This window comes from Pongo abelii, chromosome 1, assembly GCF_028885655.2.
Source record: "Pongo abelii isolate AG06213 chromosome 1, NHGRI_mPonAbe1-v2.0_pri, whole genome shotgun sequence".
NCBI classification, from domain to species: Eukaryota; Metazoa; Chordata; class Mammalia; order Primates; family Hominidae; genus Pongo; species Pongo abelii.
This window is the reverse complement of record NC_071985.2, coordinates 111,493,088-111,513,246: the sequence shown is the minus strand read 5'-3', so window position 1 is coordinate 111,513,246 and position 20,159 is coordinate 111,493,088. Positions and strand designations below refer to the sequence as shown.

Here is a 20,159-nt window from a genome sequence, read left to right as displayed (position 1 = left end):
GATAAGCCCTGAACCCTTGACCTGTAGCTAACTTTTGTTTCCTTAACCTTACAGTCTGTCTTAGTCTATAAGGGGACATGTATTTTCATCTCTCAGATCACACCACATTCCTCCTGGACTGGGTGACTGGCCAGCTCTGAAGCCCTCGAGTTCTGACTCTGAGAGAAACACTCATTGGTTGAAGGCCTGGAGTTTGCTTGAGTGTCCTTTTCAGCTCTCTCTTTCTAGAACAGACGTTTTCTGTCTTTACCCTGTGGGTAAGAGGTTTGAGTCTCAGGGGGAAATAACTGTCTTTTCCACCTCTGCATCAGGACAGAAGGTTTGGGTCAGAGTCAGGCAAAGAGCTCTCCAGAGAGCTTCTGCCTTTTCTGCCTCTGTTCCTCAGCAGGAAGTTCTGGGTCAAGGTATTGGCAGGTAGGCCCTGGTGGTTTTGTTTTTATGTAGCATGTTGTTTTGAACATTCGGACTTAGCTTTTCATTTGTGACTAATTCCTGTTAGTTCTTAACTGGAAAGTGCATGGAGGTGTGTTCCCCTGCCCTGAAGAAAAGAAGTGATCTGCTCCTGCTGACCCATTCAGGTACTCCAAGTGATCGGGGATGTTGCAGAGGTGTTGGGGTCATTACTCACCATGTGAAGGTGGCCTTGTAGGACACTCCCCATCAGAAGAACACTTTTATCAACCCCCTTTCCTGCTCTTCTGGGAGGGTATGTGTGGGGCGAGTCCCCCATAGCACATGCACTCTGTGGCCACCTGGTGGTTAGAAACAGTGGGAACCACTGAGACAGCGATACACAACTCTGGTGTTATCTGTAGGAGTGACTCCATAAGCACCACACTGTGACCCAAAACACATCGCAGGCCTTGGTCATCTGAAAAGCTCCTGAATTATGGGAAATCGGGCTTCAAAATTCAGCACACGTGAAGAAACAACCACCTTTAGAAACACCAGCTAGGTTTATATATAACATTTATGAAGCATCCTCTTGTAAATATCCAAGAAACTGGACCCACCTAACCAGGAAAAGTCATAAGCAGAATGAAGAAAATTGGGATCTTTTGAAATGCTTAAAATAATTTATTAGTGTGCACAATTGGAAAAATTTGGTTTTTGTTTTTTTGTTTTTTGTTTTTTTTGATGGAGTCTTGCTCTGTCGCCCAGGCTAGAGTGCAGTGGCGCAATCTCGGCTCACTGCAACCTCCGCCTCCCAGGTTCAAGCGATTCTCCTGCTTCAGCCTCCCAAATAGCTGGGACTACAGGCATGCGCCAGCATGCCCAGCTAATTTTTGTATTTTTAGTAGAGACAGGGTTTCACCATGTTGGCCAAGATGGTCTCGATCTCATGACCTCGTGATCCGCCCACCTTGGCCTCCCAAAGTGCTGGAATTACAGGCGTGAGCCACCGTGCCCAGCCAAAAAATTTGGTTTTAGAACCAAATTAAATGAGAGACTTACTTCCAATGATACCTAGAAATTTCTAAAAGAACTGAGAAAATTGCCTCCAGTGAGGAAGTAAGCTGAAGGAGGTCATCTGACACGTTTTCTGAATTGAGAAATATTGAGGAGGTTTGTCTCTTTCGCCTCCAACTGCTGCTTCTCCTCCTGCCCCTGCACCTGCATAGTCTCCCTTACCTGAGCCCTCCGGTCCTGCCTTGCCTCTTCTTCCATCACCATCACCTGAGGAAAGTCCCCAGGGCTCTGGCCCCTGCACTGAAACTTCTGTTCTGACAGCCCCTTTCAAGGTAAAACCCACAGGAAGAGGTGAGCCTATCATTCTGTATACTGCTTCACCAAAATGTGAATTAAGAATATTATAAAAAGACTTCCCTGGGCTGGGCGCAGTGGCTCGTGCGTGTAATCCCAGCACGTTGGGAGGACTAGGCAGGCAGATCACGAGGTCAGCAATGTGAGACCAGCCTGGACAACATGGTGAAACCCCGTCCATACTAAAAATACAAAAAGTAGCCAGTCATGGTGGCATATGACTGCAATCCCAGCTACTTGGGAGGCTAAGGCAGGAGAATCTCTTGAACTCGGGAAGTGGAGGTTGCAGTGAGCTGAGACTGTGCCATTGCACTCCAGCCTGGGTGACAGAGCAAGACTCTGCATCGAAAAAAAAAAAAAAAGACTTCCCTGATCAAAATTCACATGAATTTTCCCTTTCTTTCTTTTTTTTTTTCTTGGCTCACTGCAACCTCCGCCTCCCGGGTTCAAGCAATTCTCTGCCTCAGCCTCCCGAGTGGCTGGGATTACAGGTGCCCACCACCACGCCCGGCTAATTTTTTTGTATTTTTAGGAGAGAGGGGGTTTCACCATCTTGGCCAGACTGGTCTTGAACTCCTGACCTGTGATCCACCCGCCTCGGCCTCCCAAAGTGCTGGGATTACAGGCATGAGCCACTGCACCCAACTGAATTTTCCCTTTTTAATTCAAAAGCATCCTCCAAGATCCTATAGGGTTTGGGAGAAAATTTGACTTAATTGTCCAAACTTTTGAGCCTGGATATTCTGATCTTTATCAATTAATTCACATGTTGCTGTAAGAAGGGGGGGCCACTAAATGGTTGGAAAGGGTGAATTGGAATAATCCTTTACAGGGTTTTTAAAAACAGACTGAAGCAGAAAATGAAGGGGTCTGTATTTTTGCCAAATACCTCCATGTTGCCATTACCCAGGTTGTTCCCCAATATGTAGATTGGAGAATTCAGCAATGCACTTAAAAGGCCAAACAAATCTGCCATTGATATTTTAAATGGTTGAGATTTATTTATTGATTAATTGAGACAGGGTCTCACTCTGTCACCCAGGCTGGAATGCAGTGGCTCCATCATGGCCCACCACATCCTCAACCTCTCAGCTCTAGCAATCCTCCCACCTCAGCCTCCCGAGTAGCTGGGACCACAGGTGCATGCCACAACACCCAGCTAATTCTTTGATTTTTTTTTTTTTTGTAGAGAGGACATCTCACTGTGTTTTCCAGGCTGGACCTGAATGAACTCCTGGGCTCAATCAATCCTTCCACCTCAGCCTAACATTTACACTGGCAGCAGAGATGCATTTGGAGTAGGTGATGATTTTGGAATGCTTTAGAAGCAACATAGATATCTGATTTCTTGAAATGGCCTTGCTGACTTATGACCCATTGAAGACTTCATTAGAAGTACAAGTGGGCTGGATATGGTGGCTCATGCCTGTAATCCCAGCATTTTGGGCGGCCAAGGCTGGTGGATCACTTGAGGTCAGGCATTTGAGACCAGCCTGGCCAACATGGTGAAACCCTGTCTCTACTAAAAATACAAAAATCAGCTGGTGTGGTGACACATGCCTACAATTCCTGCTTCTTGAGAGGCAGAGGCACGAGAATCGCTTGAACCTGGGAGGCGGAGTTTGCAGTGAGCCGAGATTGCACCACTGCACTCCAGTCTGGGTAACAGAGCGACACTCCAGCAAAAAAAAAAAAAAAAAAAAAAAAAAGAAGCATAAGTGGGAGCTCCCAAGCAGGAGAGGGATCTCTGGAAGGATAAAGGGAACAAGTTTCTTCCAGAAACAGGCTTATGGTATGGGCCCAATGATACACTGATCCACCCCTTAGGCTTCAATTACCCTGAATACAGTACTTCATAAGCTGACTTATTGGAAATCAGATAAAATGTTAGCATGGGGAAAGCAATGGTATTGAAAATCATTGCATATGATTGCAGAAAAGGTTTATTCTTGTGGTACTGTTTGTCCCAAACATCACCCTGGAAAGCCCCTTCATGGGTCACAGGGACATTTTAACTTTAGGACCCTTCGAGACATGGCAGTTAGACTTTATCCAGCTGTCTCCACCTCAGGGTCACAGATACCTTCTGGTGCTAATTTGTATGTGCTCACTGGGGTGAGCATTTCCATGCCAATGAGCCACAGCCCAAGTAGTAGGTAGATTGTGATTAGAAAAGGTAATTCCTGGTTGGGCATAGTGGCTCACCCCTGTAATCCCAGCACTTTGGGTGGCCAAGGTGGGCAGATCACGAGGTCAAGAGATGGAGACCATCCTGGCCAACATGGTGAAACCCCGTCTCTACTAAAAATACAAAAATTAGCCAGGTGTGGTGGTGCACACCTGTAGTCCCAGCTACTCAGGAGGCTGAGGCAGGAGAATTGCTTGAATCTGGGAGGCGGAAGTTGCAGTGAGCCGAGATTGCACCACTGCACTCCAGCCTTCCGATAGAGCTAGTCTCCATCTCAAAAAAAAAAAAAAAAAAAAAAAGAAAGAAAAGAAAAGGTAATTCTTCATGGGGAGTGCCATCTGAACGCCATAGCAACTGAGGAACACACTTCATTCGTCAGGTAATTGGATCCATTTGTAACGTTTTGCCTATGTCCCAACATTTCCATTGTGCCTATTAACCGTAATCCTCTGGGCCGATGGAATGTACTAATGATACAATAAAAACTCAGTTAGCAAAGCTAACAGAAGTTTTTAACCTTTCTTGGCCAAGGATCTCCCACTGGTTCTGGAAAATGTCCACACTCTGTCTCTTTGAAATAATAACATGAAGACCCATGCAGTGGTTAGATGAAGACGCTTATGAATCTGCACTTCTTAAAGGTGACATTCTCCATTACTGCTAAGATCTCTCAAAACTTACTAAGAACTCCACATTAATAGATTCCTTTCATAATGCACTCCTGGGAGATTAAAATAGTAAAAATCATGGCCTATAACCTGGAGATGTTGTTTACTAGAAACAACATCAAATAAAATATTTCCCCCAAGACTGTTGGAAGGGACCACATCAGGTATTATTATTATTTTATATATTTTTTAAAGATGGGATCCCATTCAATTCCCCAAGCCAGAATGCAGTGGCACAATCATGACTCATTATAGCCTTGAACTCCTGGGCTCAAGCCATCCTTCTGCCTCAACCTTCCAAATAGTTGGGACCACAGGCATGGGCCACTGCACCTAACTCACAACAGGTATTACTGACCAATCTGTGCCAGTAAACTTAAGGGCGTTGACACAGGGATTCATGTTTCTCTTGTAAAAGGCAACCCTGCCAGAGTGGACATCTGTCAGTGGAGATTTTCACTTAAAGGTAACTCAGTCTTCCTGACAGAGATGGCAAGTAGCTGACATCTGTGGTAGTCCGCTTTCACCCAATATACTGGCCTGTATAATCAGTTACAATTCCAGTGCTCACTGCACCTGAAAGAGTTAGTCTCCTTTTCTGTTGACTGGAATACACACACCATTAGGGCTCCTTTAAGTTGTAGGGGTCCTCTCTTGGTGGTTTTGGTAAAATTACCCTATATGCATATTATCTTAAGATATGACACACTATTGTGTGTCTATGTGTATATACATATACATACATACATAGCAAAATGCCTATGATCAGATTTCTGTTTTACTGTCCCTAATTAATTTGATTACAGCAGGGAGGGATAATTCTCTGATCAGAATCTCACAAACCATTACCTCTGTGGGAAATTTGACAAGGTTCCAGGTTTGCCACTCATAACCACAAACCACTTTTGACCATAATGACCCATTGGTACCTCCTGTGCTAAATTTCACCAGTATTCCTCCTGATTGCACTCACGATGCAACTCAGGGTCATATCAAGCAAAACCTGTTTATCTAATCTGTCTGACTCACCCTAACCTTCCTGCCTCACATCTCAGTTTAACCATCATAATCATATTGTCAAAATAACTGCCTGTAATCCCAGCACTTTGGGAGGCCAAGGCAGGAGGATTACTTGAGCCCAGGAGTTTGAGACTAGCCTGGGCAAAACGATGAAACACTGACTCTGTAAAATATATCAAATTAGCTGGGTGTGGTGGTGCCCACCTGTAGTCCAGCTACTCAGAAGCATGAGGTGAGAGGATGACTTGAGCTCAGGAGTTCGAGCCTGCAGTGAACCCTGATGATGTCACTGCACTCCAGCCTGGACAACAGAGTGAGACCCTGTCTCAAAAAATAAATAAGCTGGGTGTGGTGATGTGTGCCTGTAGTCCCAGCTGCTTGGGAGGCTTAGCCATTGAGCCTTGGAGGTCTAGTGGTCAAGGCTGCACTGAGCTGTGATCTTGCCACTGCACTCCAGCCTGGGAGACAGAGTCCTTGTCTTAAAAAGTAATTATAATAAAAATAAAAGGTACAAAACCAACCAAACAAAAAATTGTCACTTCACTCTGAAATAACAGTGGTAAACACCATGATGCTACTGGAAAGTTAAAAGAAAAACACTCAGACAGTCGTGGTGGCTCAAGCCTGTAATCCCAGCACTTTGGGAGGCAGAGGCGGGAGGATCACAAGGTCAGGAGATCACGACCATCTTGGCTAACACGGTGAAACCCCGTCTCTACTAAAAATACAAAAAATTAGCCGGGCATGGTGGCGAGCGCCTGTAGTCCCAGCTACTAGGGAGGCTGAGGCAGGAGAATGGCGTCAACCCAGGAGGTGGAGCTTGCAGTGAGCCGAGATTGTGCCACTGCACTCCAGCATGGGCGACAGAGCGAGACTCCGTCTCAAAAAAAAAAAAAAAAAAGAAAAACACACCCTCCTGCTATCAGGATTCAGCCTGCCCTCTTGCTCTAAATTTCTGACCCACGATTTTAATGCCCAAAAGCTGATGTACTCAAATTATAGTGCACTTACCTGTTCTGCACCAGCGTTTATTTTTGTCTCTTGAAAAGATCACCATCCATGGCCCTATAAATGTCTTAGGGCATGGAATGATGAAGTGCAATGTCATTATTGTTATGTATTTCTCATCGTTTTACTTCTGAGAAAACTAATTTCATGGTATTCTGAAGACTAGAGATGATTCAACAAGTGACAGAAGCTGCAGACTTAAGTGAGGCCTCTGTGTCTCTCTTTTTTTTTTTGCCACTCTATGATGCCCTTTTCTTTTTCCTTGTTTTTTTGAGACCAAGTCTCACTCTGTCACCTGGGCTGGAGTGCAGTGGTGTGATCTTAGCTTAGTGCAGCCTCGAACTCCCAGGCTCAAGCAATCCTCCTACCTCAGCCTCTTGAGTAGCTGGGACTAAGGTGTGTGCCACTACACCTGGCTACTTTTTGTGTTTTTTGTAGAGACTGGGTTTTGCCATGTTGCCCAGGCTGGTCTTGAACACCTGGACTCAAGCAATCCACCCATCTGGGCCTCCTGAAGTGCTGAGATTACAGGTGTGAGCCACCGTGCCTGGTTGTAATACCCTTTCAATTGGACTTTTGGGCATTCTTAAAAATTCCTCAGTGAGGTGGCTTCTTTCCTCCCCTGTCCCCTGCCTGGGACAGGACTATCTGGGAATAAGACTTTCTGGCAAAGAGGGACAACTTGACTGAGCTTTTCATCATCAATGCTTTCAAGAAGAAAGTTTTAAAAAAATGTTTTATCTGAGGAATGTGAGCCCTTTCAAATGATCAGGCCCAGAGAGAGGTTAAATCAAGACAGCAACCACTTTCCGCTCCTTCCTTTTGAGCTGTGCTGAGCTATGTATTCATCTGTTGAAACTGCTTGCTATCACCTCAAGTAGCTGTAAATTAACCTAATAATGCCACACCAATCCCTATACCCCCATACCCTATAACTTAACAACATATAGCCAATCACCAAGCAATGTTATTTCTGTAAACCAGTGAGAACTCCTGACAGGCACCTTTCTGTCAGCCCACTGTCTGTCCCTGCTTTTGACCTTTAAATACCTGCTTGTAACAAAGGCCAAAGGGAGCTCAGATCCTTGGGTGTGAGTCTTCCAAGCAGCTGTCTTCATGTTGGCTCAAGTAAACTCTAAATTATATTTTGTGCTTCAGCCTCTTTCTTTTATGTCAACATGTTCAACAACAGCAGAAGAAATAAATAAGTTAGTGTATATTCCTACAAAGGAATACACATAGAAACAAATAACCATATGAATAACATGAAAAACTCATAGACATAAGACTGAGTGAAAGAAGTCAAACCTATGCCTCTGCTTCTGAAACCGCCTTTGCAAACATTACAATTGGGACAATTACCACAGTGAAGGAGATCTGACCTAACTGATTCAATCTTGTTTCTAACGTCCAAGCTGTCCTTGTTGATTGCTGGGCACAGGCCGAAATAACTTTGGGAGGAAATTAGTTTATGGTTTAGCTGTGAAACAAAGATGATAATATCCCTTTCCCAAAGCAAACCCCCTTCCTGCCTGGGGACTAGACTGCCTTTGCAGCACTAACAAATTAGCCACGAGATTAGAAATTATGGTTTAGGAGTCATGTAGCCTCTGGCTGCAAGATTCTAAACCTCCCCAAATTGTTCCTGGAGATCACATCGTAATTGGAAAGCCTAAGATCAGTGCTTGAGATATTTTGCCGACCCTGCACTCAGTGGATCAGCTGGCACCAGCTAGACTGATAACCTGGCTCAGCTGGTCTTGTGACCCCCACGCAGGAACTGACCCAGCAGAAGATGACAGCTTCAGCTCCCTGTGATTTCATCTCCAACCTGACCAATCAGAACTCTCAACTCACTGGCCCCCAACCACCAAATAAAAAGTGCAGCTCTTTACTGCAATTCCCCTGTGTCGAAAAATTGGCTCTGTCTAGGCAGCAGGCAAGGTGAACCTGTTGGGCAGTAACACTCCCCCCAAAACCCACTACACACTGTATGACTCAGCTTATATGAAAGTAAAGGGCAGGAAAAACTTGCCTGATAGATTTGCAGAGACGGGAGTGGAAACCATTAATAAATCTGTGGAGTATTGTCAGAGTTTGGTGTTGTGGCCTACATATTAAAAGTAATCAGTTAAACACCTGAAATAAAATTTCCCCCAAATATTTTTGCCAAATTTGGATGACTTTGTTTTTGTCTTTGCAGCATGTAAAGTGTTAACATGAGGTAAGCGCCAAGGTCTAGAGAAGGCAGTGGAAGAGATGACAAACTCCAGCACCATGTCTGAGTGTCCAGTGTGCTCTTCTGGGGCAGCACATTTTTGTACATTGCTGTATTTGAAAAAACCCTGCAAGATTCATGAAACTGGACGACCGTCTTTATAACACTCCCAGTGATAAAACAAGTAAGAATGGCTGGTTTGTAGTCATAGAGCAGCCTCTATAGTTTCATAGATACGGTTTCTCTCTGATATCGAACGACTTCCAATGTCAAGCGGAATGCTACATCACAAGGATAACCGTTTGTGAAAAGAACCGGTTTTCTTTGTAATCCTAAACTTTCTAGTTTGCGCATTAAAAGACGTTATATGAAGAAGACCGCACAGGCTCCAGCTGGCCTCCAAAGGGGTCCTTGGCATCACAGACTAAGAACCTACTTCTTTGGGAGAGACCAGGCGCGGGGATGGGAGGGAAAAGACGGAGAGGCAAGAGTCACTTCCTTCGCCGGCTCCGGCAGCGGGTTGATCGGCTGAGGTGGCAGAGGGTGGAGCGGAAGAGCAGAGCCGGACCGGGAAAGGCGCTGTCGGTGACCTCACGGATAGGGCGATTCCTGTGCAGATGAGGCAGCTCAGGGGCTGCTGCTTCGCCACGAAGGATTTCTCCTGCTGTGGGGGCAAGTCCAGGACCGCCGGTTGGACGTGATAGTCCCAGCTATGTGTCAGGGCCAGGAGGGCTCGGGGTGGCATGGGGGTGGTGGTGGGGGGCGGTGGGGGGTTGCGAGTGGGAAGTGACCGTGCATGTAAAGGGTGAGGCGTATGGAGCTGTGGCAGGGCGGAGGTGTATGATCTCATACTTACCTGGCAGGGGAGATACGATGATTACGAAGGTGGTTTTCCCAGGGCGAGGCTTATCCATTGCACTCTGGATGTGCTGACCCCTGCGATTTCCCCAAATGTGGGAAACTCGACTGCATAATTTGTGGTAGTGGGGGACTGCGTTCGCGCTTTCCTCCGAATTTTGTGCTGGAAAAAGCAGATTGTATGTGAAGGGATACTTTTACTAGTGCATAATATGGGTGGTGTCATGTTATTTTTACAGTTGGATGGCTGGGGAACAGGAAGTGGCATGTCGTTGTCCTTCTCGCTAGAGAAGGAACAAGCGTCAGCCGTTGTGAGCCTGTTTATCACAAGTTAACTAGCGCGAAGGCTGCATAGCTCTTCCCTTTGTACATAAAAGGCTGCTTATTGCAAAAATTGATCCATAGTCTCCAGTCTCTTGGGGTCTCATGCTCTGTGAAAAATCTTCGTGTTTTTCCCTAGCCCCCTGTCACCTTTTACACAGCCTCTGCTTCAGGATTTCTGTGCTAACGGGGAATGTGTTCTCACCTCATAGAGCCAGGTGGAAACTACGCAGACGGGCACTGTTCTTTGGGATGAAAACAGGGCCTTTGGGGCTCTTAGTGTCCCCTTTCGGTTGTAGACATAACACTCTTACTTAGCGTAGGAGAACGGCTGTGCCGGCGCCCAGGTGTCCTAACGCATATTCATCAAGGCCCGCAGGTCAGAACCGCAGTCTCACCTGTCTTGGCGGAAATGCGCTGCGATCCTCCCTGCACTGCATGAACACGAGAATTCCACTACAGAAGAAAACCCCAGGCCTAGTGATGGCGGTTCTGGGCATTTTGCCAGCCTCTCCCAGGGTGTATTTTCTGACCCCACCCACTTCTGATCTGTAATGTCCTGGTCAATAGAAACTACCTGGCCCAAACGGAAAAGGCAAGGAGGACCACAGCGGGAAAGCCTATGGCGTCCCCTGGTGGCTACCCCGGGGACGGCACGCATAGATCCCCATGTCCCGAGAAGCCTCTGCCATCCCCACCAGGGTGCGGCGCAGAAACCCGCGGCTCCAAAGAAAACCGGCTAGAACGAACAAGACGGCCACCTAATGTTCAGGACACTGCGAGTGGAAGCCGTACGTTCTACGAACTGATCTAGTTTGATGAAGACGAGCCATTTACTTCTAACCCCAGCAGCGGACATTGCCTTGCTCAAACATTAAATACATGAACCAAGACGAAAGCAACTTTCATTGCGTTACTGATGAGCAAACGGGTTTTTAGAATGTTTAAGAAATGTCCCTTGTTTCGGGACCGTCATCACTAACGTATGCTTGGGATTCCTGATCGAGGAGTTTCTGAGCAAAAGCAGCCCACAAAGCCAGTGGTTGAGAATGGCTTGGATGTTGGCTTCCAGGCGCATCAGAAATACCGAGGTTCTAACAAAGACGTGAGCTTCTGTCTGCCTTTGGGAAGGCCTTCTTCCAGTCCTGGCGCTGCCGCTTGCCTTTTGTTTGACCTGGGGCCAGGTCCTTCAATTTGCTAGGCTTCAAGTTGGAAAGTGTTACAGGAAAATAATAATTTGAAGTACTTCTTAGAGTTATTGCACAGATTACAGAAGATAGTCTAATAGTACAGCTAGCATCGTGTGTGGCTTACATTAAGGATTTGTTGATAGGAAACAATATCCCAGATGAAGTTTTTTCCCCTTAATTATGAAATATAACAAAGGAAATTGTGTAGGCTTCTGCTTCAGGCCTCTGTAACATTTGAATGAATTTTGCACTTATGAAGGTTACGTCCTTTTACAAAATAAGTTAATACTAAAGAATGACAAACGGAATTTACAAAACAAATATTAACAAAAAGAACTTGTTCTTAGCAGCTTTGTTTACAATAGTCCCCAAACTGGAAACAGTTCATATGTATCAAGAGGTGAATGGACCTATTGTGATATATTCATCCAATGGAATACCACCCTCAGTAAGATGGGACAAATTATGGAAACATGAGATAACATGGGTGAATCTCAAAAGAGTGCATTCTGTGTGGTGCCATCAAGGTGAATTTCTAGAACAGGTGAAACTAACCTGTATAGTGACAGAAAATACATCATTAATTGCTGGAGTCAGGGAGTAGAGGGGACTGACTGCAAAGGGCACAAGAGGACCTTCTGGAGTAGTAGACATGTCATCAGACTTGAAATGGATGCATTGTACCATATTCAACCAATGCCTTAATCAATTTGATTGTAAAAAGTAGTAAGAAAACCACTGCAGGCCTGACGTGGTGGCTCACGCCTGTAATCCTTGCACTTTGGGAGGCTGAGGCAGGCGGATCACCTGAGGTCAGGAGTTTGAAACCAGCCGGGCCAACATGGGGAAACCCCATCTCTACTAAAAATACAAAAAAAATTTAGCTGGGTGTGGTGCAGACGCCTGTAATCCCAGCTACTCAGGAGGCTGAGGCAGGAGAATCTCTTGAACCTGGGAGTGGAGGTTGCAGTAAGTGGAGATCGCTCCACTACACTCCAGCCCGGGTGACAGAGTGAGTGATGCTGCTTAAAAAAAAAAAAAAGAAAAAGAAAACAAAAGAAAAAGAAAAAGGCCGGGCGCAGTGCTTCATGCCTGTAATCCCAGCACTTTGGGACGCGGAGGCAGGCAGATCACAAGGCCAAGAGATCGAGTCCATCCTGGCCACTTAGTAAAGTGAAACCCCATCTCTACTAAAAATACAGTGCTTCATGCCTGTAATCCCAGCACTTTGGGATGCCGAGGCAGGCAGATCACAAGGCCAAGAGATCGAGTCCATCCTGGCCACTTAGTAAAGTGAAACTCCATCTCTACTAAAAATACAAAAATTAGCTGGGTGTGGTGGTACGCGCCTGTAGTCCCAGCTACTTGGGAGGCTGAGGCAGGAGAATTGCTTGAACCTGGGAGGCGGAGGTTGCAGTGAGCTGAGATCGAGCCACTGCACTCCAGCCTGGGCAACAGAGAAAAACAAAACAAAACAAAACAAAATAAGAACTCCATCTCAAAAACAAACAAACAAACAAACAAACAAAAAAACACTGCAAATCATAATGCATTCTACTTAATTTAACGTATGTTTAGCTTTAGAGGATTCCTTTAGAAAAGTGTCTCTCTAAATATGATTCAGAGTTCAGGAATTCCTTCATTTCTGTTTCTGTCTCTTTGTCTTCAGTTAAATTCATGCACTATTAAATGGAATATTTGTTTTTTGTTTTTTGTTTTTTTTTTTTTTGAGAAGGAGTCTCTCTCTGTTGCCCAGGCTGGAGTGCTGGGGCGCCATCTCGGCTCACCGCAAGCTCCGCCTCCCGGGTTCACGCCATTCTCTCGCCTCAGCCTTCCGAGTAGCTGGGACAACAGGCGCCCGCCACCGCGCCCGGCTAATTTTTTGTATTTTTAGTAGAGATGGGGTTTCATCGTGTTAGCCAGGATGGTCTCCATCTCCTGATCTCGTGATCCACCCGCCTCGGCTTCCCAAAGTGCTGGGATTACAGGCGTGAGACACCGCGCCGGGCCCAAATGGAATATTTGTAAAATAAAAATAGAGTCTAAGCTCAATATTACAAAAGCATATATATACACATATATGTATATATATAATATATAGCTCCTATATATGTGTGTATATATAATATATAGCTCCTATATATGTATATATATAATATATAGCTCCTATATATGTATATATATAATATATAGCTTCTATATATATATCTCTCTCTCTCTCTTTATTTATTGTTCTGTTTTTTCTTTTGCAGGGGCGTTGGGGGGACAGTCTAGCTAAAATATACATTCTTCTCTCTGTAGATACACCAGAAGAACATGACTCAGTCAGTGTTGCCCTAATGTTAACAAAAGTTATTTTGAACTTAAGGTGATCAGAAATTTTACATATCTGTACTTTTTCTGTATTGGTGTTATGGTCTACGCTAAGCATGTATAATTAAAAAAAATGAGAGTAACTTTAAAATGATTTGGAAGAAAAAATATGTACATGTGTGAACAGTACTCAATTCCAGGTGGTGGGAATATGGATGACTGGTTATCTTCTTCTTTCTGTATCTTTCATATTTTTAAATGGAAAAACTCAATGACCTGGAAGTGAAAGAACAGATTTGGAAGGGGTGCGGGGCAAGTGAGAGGAAAATGCAAGGGAAGGACAAACCTAGTTCTGGCAGGATTGTGTTTAAGTTGAAGGTTTCTAGGGAGCAGTTGTTGGGATAAGAAGGATATGGGGGAGGCAGGAGAATCATGAAAATATTTAGGACAGTGTATTGCCTGTCATATCATTCCTTCCTCCTCAGGAAATGAGGAAGAAAAGACTTACATTTCTTTTCAAGCATATGCACCATTTGTGTTTCTCTTTTATTAATGTAACTGGTGAGTTTATCTTGCTGGTTGCCCAGAAAAGCCAATGGAGCTGAGAACAGCAGGCTTCCTGCAATAGAGAAAGAATCTAATAAATGCAGAGACAGCTAAGTGACCAGGGCAGAGGTTTATTATTACTCAAATCTGTCTCCCCGCAAATTCAGAGGACACTTTTTTTTTTTTTTTTTAAGGATAGTTTGGCGGGCAGGGGGCTAGGGAATGGGGAAAGCTGATTGGTTGGGTTGGGGATGAAAATCACAGGGAGTCAGAGCTTGTCTTCCTGCACTGAGTCAGTCCCTGAGTGGGGGCCACTGGACCAGATGAGCCAGTTTACCTGTCTGGGTGTGCCAGCTAGTCCATCATATGGCAGGGTCTGAAAAATACCTTGAACACCAATCTTAGGTTTGACACTAATGATGTTATCTATAGGCACAATTGGGGAGCTTAGGAATCTTGTGGCTTCTGGCTTCATGGCTCCTGAGCCATAATTTCCAATCTCGTGCCTAATTTGTTAACTTTGCTAAGGAGATCTGATCCCCAAGAAAGGAAGAGGTTTGCCTTGGGAAAAGGCTGTCATCTTTGTTTCACACGTAGACTTGGAACTAAACTCCTTTCATATTTAGCCTGGCTTATGTCCAGGAATAGACAAGGGAAGCTTGGAGGTTGGAAGCAAGATGCAGTGCTCAGGGTCACTTAGCCAGGGAAGAAGGATGTGAAAGCAGGAATTTGAAGTGAAGGCAGCCTGGCACCAGAAGACATTCTCAGAACTACTGTGTTTATATTGCTCCTAATGAAAGTGCCCTTGCAAAAATTATGACAGTGAGAAAAACTTGACATAGAAAAAGTAAGACAGTGAAAGAAATCTGACCGGAGTGACCCTGGGCAGGTAACTTAACATCTCTGCATCTCAGTTGTCTCATATGGAAGATGAAGATGATGGTGTGACCTTGGCCTGTGGTAAAGACTAAATAATTAATTGTGCACACTCATTGACTGTGCCTGACATGTGGCACTTGGCATGTCAGGCACAGTTGATGAGTGTTCATATGTTACTTATTTGCATGTTAGCTCTTGTATTATGCCTGCAACACTGCACAAAGAGCAGATGTGGCCAGGTGCAAGGGCTCATGCCTATAATCCCAGCACTTTGGGAGGTCGAGTGGGCAGAGCACCTGAGGACAGGAGTTCGAGACTAGCCTGGCCATCATGGAGAAACTCTGTCTCTACTAAAAATACAAAAATTAGCCGGGCATGGCAGTGCACCTGTAATCCCAGTTGCTTGGGAGGCTGAGGCAGAAGAATCACTTGAACCCAGGAGGCAGAGGTTGCAGTGAGCTGCGATTGTGCCACTGCAGTCTATCCCAGGTGATAGAGCGAGACTCCATCTCCAAAAAAACAAATAAACAAAAAGAGCAGATGTGATGACAATTTGTTGTATTGAAGTTACAGCAGTGATACTTTCCAGTGGCTGTGCACCCTCCCAAGGAGACTGCAGCAATCCTCTCACCAGCAGTAATCTCCTGGGCTGGGAGGTCCCAGGAAGGCCCCTCAATCTCCAGCAGGTTTGACCCTCAAGGAGCTTCAGGGAATGAGCTAGAGAAGTATTTGTATCTGGGAGGAACTGGGGGTTTGTTCGCTCATCTGTTCAGTTCATCCAAAGGGGAATAATGGTTCTATTTCTTGCTTCAAACCTGCCTCAATAAAATTTTTATAGTTTTACAGTGGAAGACATTTTGTATATGTAAGGGAGGAAATATGACTTTTCCTCACCCAGCCTAGGTTCACTGCTGAGAACCTTATAGCAAAACACAGACTAACAAGAGAAGAGCATATTTAGTTATTTAATGTAAGTTTTACATGACAGAAGAAGAGCCTTCCTAAAGAAATGAAGGCCTGAAGAAACAGCTAAACTTCAAGTTTTTTTTTTAACGGTAGGTTTGATGACTAGTGGATAGTCATAGAGAAGTGAGATATGAAAGGAGTATGATCTAATGGTAATAAACTGGGGGAAATGTAGCCAGGTCTGTATGCTCAGACTCTGTGTCACTGTGTCTTCAGACACAACAATGCATCTTTCCTCTGGGTACAGAGAGAGCACCTCTCACATGAGAGCCTTATGATCTGCTTTGGGGAAGAAGGGCAGGGGGAGGGTGACAGTGACCTTCCTGCTTCTGTTGTTTTCTCAAATTCCTTTAGCATAAAATATCCAATACCCCAAGGTGTTATATTTTGGAGTAGTATGTCCTGAACCCCACCATGTACATGCTACAGAACTCAGAATCTTTGAAGAGTGATACTTATGACTATAAAATATTTAAATTCAAAATACAAATGATGGCTGGTCATGGAGGCCAGCACGTAATCCCAGCAATTTGGGAGGCCCAGGCAGGCAGATCACTTGAGTCCAGGAGTTCGAGACCAGCCTGGCCAACATGGCAAAACCCCTGCCTCTACAAAATTAGCTAGACACCATGTTGTACACCTGTGGTCCCAGCTACTTGAGGAGGGTGGGCTGAGGATCAATTTAAACAATATCACATGTAAAAACAATTTTTTTTCTTTTAAGTTTAGTCAAGTGAAGCAGTGGGAGTGGAGAAGGAACAAAGAAATCTGTAGCTAGTTGTGATAATTGGTTGTAAACAGGAAGGATTTTTGATGCACTGTACACTGTTACCAGTTGCATATGCTCTAAAGCTGGTGGTGAACAGCAACAACAGCAGTGTTCTGGTACTCCCTACACTTCTCTCTAGGGATAACAATTTTGTTTTCTTCCTTCCTTCCTTCCTTTCTTTTCTTTTCTTTTTTTTTTTTTTTTTTTTGCGACGGAGTCTTGCTCTGTCGCCAGGCTGGAGTGCAGTGGCGCGATCTCAGCTTCAGCTCACTGCAACCTCCGCCTCCCGGGTTCAAACGATTGCCCTGTCTCAGCCTCCCGAGTAGCTGGGATTACAGGCACGCGCCAAGACGCCCGGCTAATTTTTGTATTTTAGTAGAGACGGGGTTTCACGATGTTGGCCAAGATGATCATCTCCCGACCTCTTGATCCGCCCGCCTTGGCCTCCCAAAACGCTGGGATTACAGGCGTGAGGGATAACAACTTTCAATGCATGCAGCCAACCTCTACATATTGTTGCTCTTTGACTGCCCAGTTTTCCATCCTAGGCCCTGCAGTCCAGTCTGCTAGGGGAAATGGAATTTGTGTGTTTTCCCTCCTATCAGTTCACTCCAAGGAGCCAACAAGGCACCTCTCTCCCGTCCCCCACCCCGACACCTCCGCACGCCCTCCAAACTGAGCCCCTTAAAGACTGCGGTGTTTTTCAGTCCTTCATAACCGCTGAAAATTTTCATATTTGCAAAATATGAAAATCAGAGCGATGGTCCTGAGCGTCTGGCGGGACATCTTAGCTTGCTCTCAAGACCCACCATGAGCCGCATCCAAAGTGTTCTGCCAAGCAGAAGAAAAGGTTTTTTTATCTGTCGCGTCCTAAGGCATCTTCTCCTTGGGGCAAGGTACTGGCAGGACGAGGGGGAGCCCCCACCGTCCCGCACTCATCCCTCCGAGCTGCTCAGGCTCCTCTTACCCGTGGTCCTGCGGGAGCCCGGCCCGGCGACCGAGGATCAGAACCCGCGCTCCCGGCCCGGGCGCCTGAAGAGGCCGCCGCGCGGATTTCTCTTTCCGGCTGAAATTTTCGGACGAAAGAATGAGATTTCCCGGAGTCGGGTTCCAAAGCTTAGTGAAACAGCGACTTTTAGGGCCCGCAATAGAGGGCCTGCAATAGGAGCTAGAAATTCGGCATGGAAATCTGAATATGAAGAACAGAGTAAATTACCATTCGGAAGAGGATGGGCCATCTGAATAAAACAGTGTTACTTCTAAGTTAGGTCTCAAACCATCGACCCTAAACTGAGACATAATCACCAATGCCTGAGCTAACCCTATCAAAATTTCTCACGCCACCGTTTACTTAGCAAAAAGACAATGGATGCAATTACGAGTGAGAGGAATCTCGGGGTCTAGCATTGAGGGGTGGCAGCCCTTTTAGTGTAGGAAACCTCTCACCCCAAGGCCCAGGGTCGCCCTGAGAGGGGATGGGGACTTGTTCGGCTGCTGGGGCGCTGGCTACGGCGTCCGGGCCTCCGATTGCAGGGGGCCGGGAGGTTCGCCCAGGACTGGGACCAGGATTGGTGACTCCGATGGGATGTTTGGGCAATTTCCCTGTGGACCAGGCCACTGCGAGAAGCTGGTTTCTGGGACCCGGACCCCTGAGGAGGGAAAGGGAGAGGAGGAGGGACATCGCAGGGGACGCATTGGGAGGCCGGAGCAGGAGGGACTAGGGGATTTGCAGCAGCAGAACTTCCTTCCCCGGGACCCAAACCTTCCTTTCTCTTCTCTAACCCAGGACTTGGTAGCAAGGGCAAATGTAAACCACATCCCTTTCACTTTGTCTTTGAGGGAGGAGTTTGCTTCCCAAAGTGGCTTCTGGCTCCAGAGTAAAAGGCCGGCAGACAACAAGGTAGCACAGAGATTTGAAGTCGGATCGCTTGATTTGGAGTCCAGAGTGCTCACCATTAACCCATGGAACCAGCTCTTGAGAATATTCTCAGTTATGGGCATTTGACAAGTGAATTCTCAGCCTCCATAGTCACCAGAATTTCCTTTTCAGGTATTTTTTTCTCTTTGTCACACAGGACTTGAGTACCTTTAATCTACAATAGGAGGAGTCACCCCAGACTTACCTCTGTCTGCCCTTCTCTTTAGGTTTCTAGCTCAGAGAATGAGATTAAGCACCTTTCAGGATTAGGGACAGAGAAGAACTATATTTAGGCCTCCACTAAAGCCAACAGTTCTGCTGGGTTGCCAGAGTTTCCTGCCCTGAAATAAACATTCTGCCGAGACCCCCTACCCGCTGGGGCTTCTTTCTTTTTCTTTGCAAATTTCCTTTTCCCTTTATCCATGGAGCACTGATGACCGTTTCTGGAACAAGATTTGGGATATGCTGGAATTTCCGCTCTTCTTATTCTGCCTTTTTCTCCTCCTCCTCTCCCTCTGTCTCCAATCCCCTCTCTCTCCTGCTCCCTGTCTTCCTCACACTACCCCCATACCCATTTTCCCCAGCTCCCTCCAGCTTTCCATACTTCCTGCCTCCTCCTCCTTCTCGGCTCCTTTTTGGCTACCATTCCTCTTCCTTCTCCACGCTCCCACCCTACCCACCACCAGCCTCCCACATGCAGCCTACACTAACAGAAGAATGGCTACCACGAGCTGAGAGGAAGTTGAGGAATATGTTTCTAGTCAGGACACTTTGGGGGATCTTTGCTGGGGAGTGTGAGTGTGGTGACACCAACCAAGATGATGAATTTCAGCCAGTCCTTGAGGCCTGGGGAGGACCGGCAGATCCAAGGGCACCCCATACCTGGGGTGACCCAAAAGAGTCATGTTCACGTTCCAAAAGGCTAAATCTGATTGCCAAAGTCCAAGGAAATTGAAAGCAGCAGGAGCCATCGTCTTTGCAAGTCCAGTTCCAAGTGGAAGGATCATGGTGCTTCCTTCCAGTCACCACAAGGTCAGCACACAGGCATTTGCATTGCCTGGGACTCAGCCAGTACCCTGGATCCCTGGCTAGGGCCTGTCCAGAGAAAAGCTAGGCATGGGGCCCATTTCCACCTAGGCGGAGGTTCCTGGGGAAGTAGGCGCTCACCAAGAGATTGCCCCTTACCATCCTCCTGAGGGTGTGTGGAGCCTCAGCGCTGCTACCTCTTGGACTCCACCCTCCGGATGCCACCAGCTCCCACTGTCCAGGGCTTCCAGTGAAGTCTCCAAGGCTCTGATTTTTGAATCATCCTGATTTGGTGTGTCAAGAGCTTCCTCCCACAAAGTGAGCAGATGTGGAGAGCTGCCAGATCTAAAAGGTAAAATCGCAAGGCATTGCCAGCTAGATAGGGACAGAGTCCCCTCTCTATTTGATGATTTGGATTCAAAGGGTAGATGTCATGGCCCCTAAACATCACAGCATGACCAGGGCATGCCACCCATGACCTGCAGTGCCCTTGCACCTGGTTAGGTG

At 46.1% G+C, this 20,159-nt stretch overlaps 1 protein-coding gene and 1 non-coding gene across 2 annotated transcripts in view; one reads left to right on the top strand and one right to left on the bottom strand.

Moving 5' to 3' along the window:
- LOC100447686 (neuroblastoma breakpoint family member 12) overlaps positions 1–20,159 on the bottom strand; it is a 2,265,351-nt gene that overhangs the window by 679,159 nt on the left and 1,566,033 nt on the right.
- On the top strand, positions 9,715–9,878 carry LOC112131968 (U1 spliceosomal RNA). The gene has a single exon (XR_002913780.2). It is a non-coding gene; the product is annotated as a U1 spliceosomal RNA (small nuclear RNA).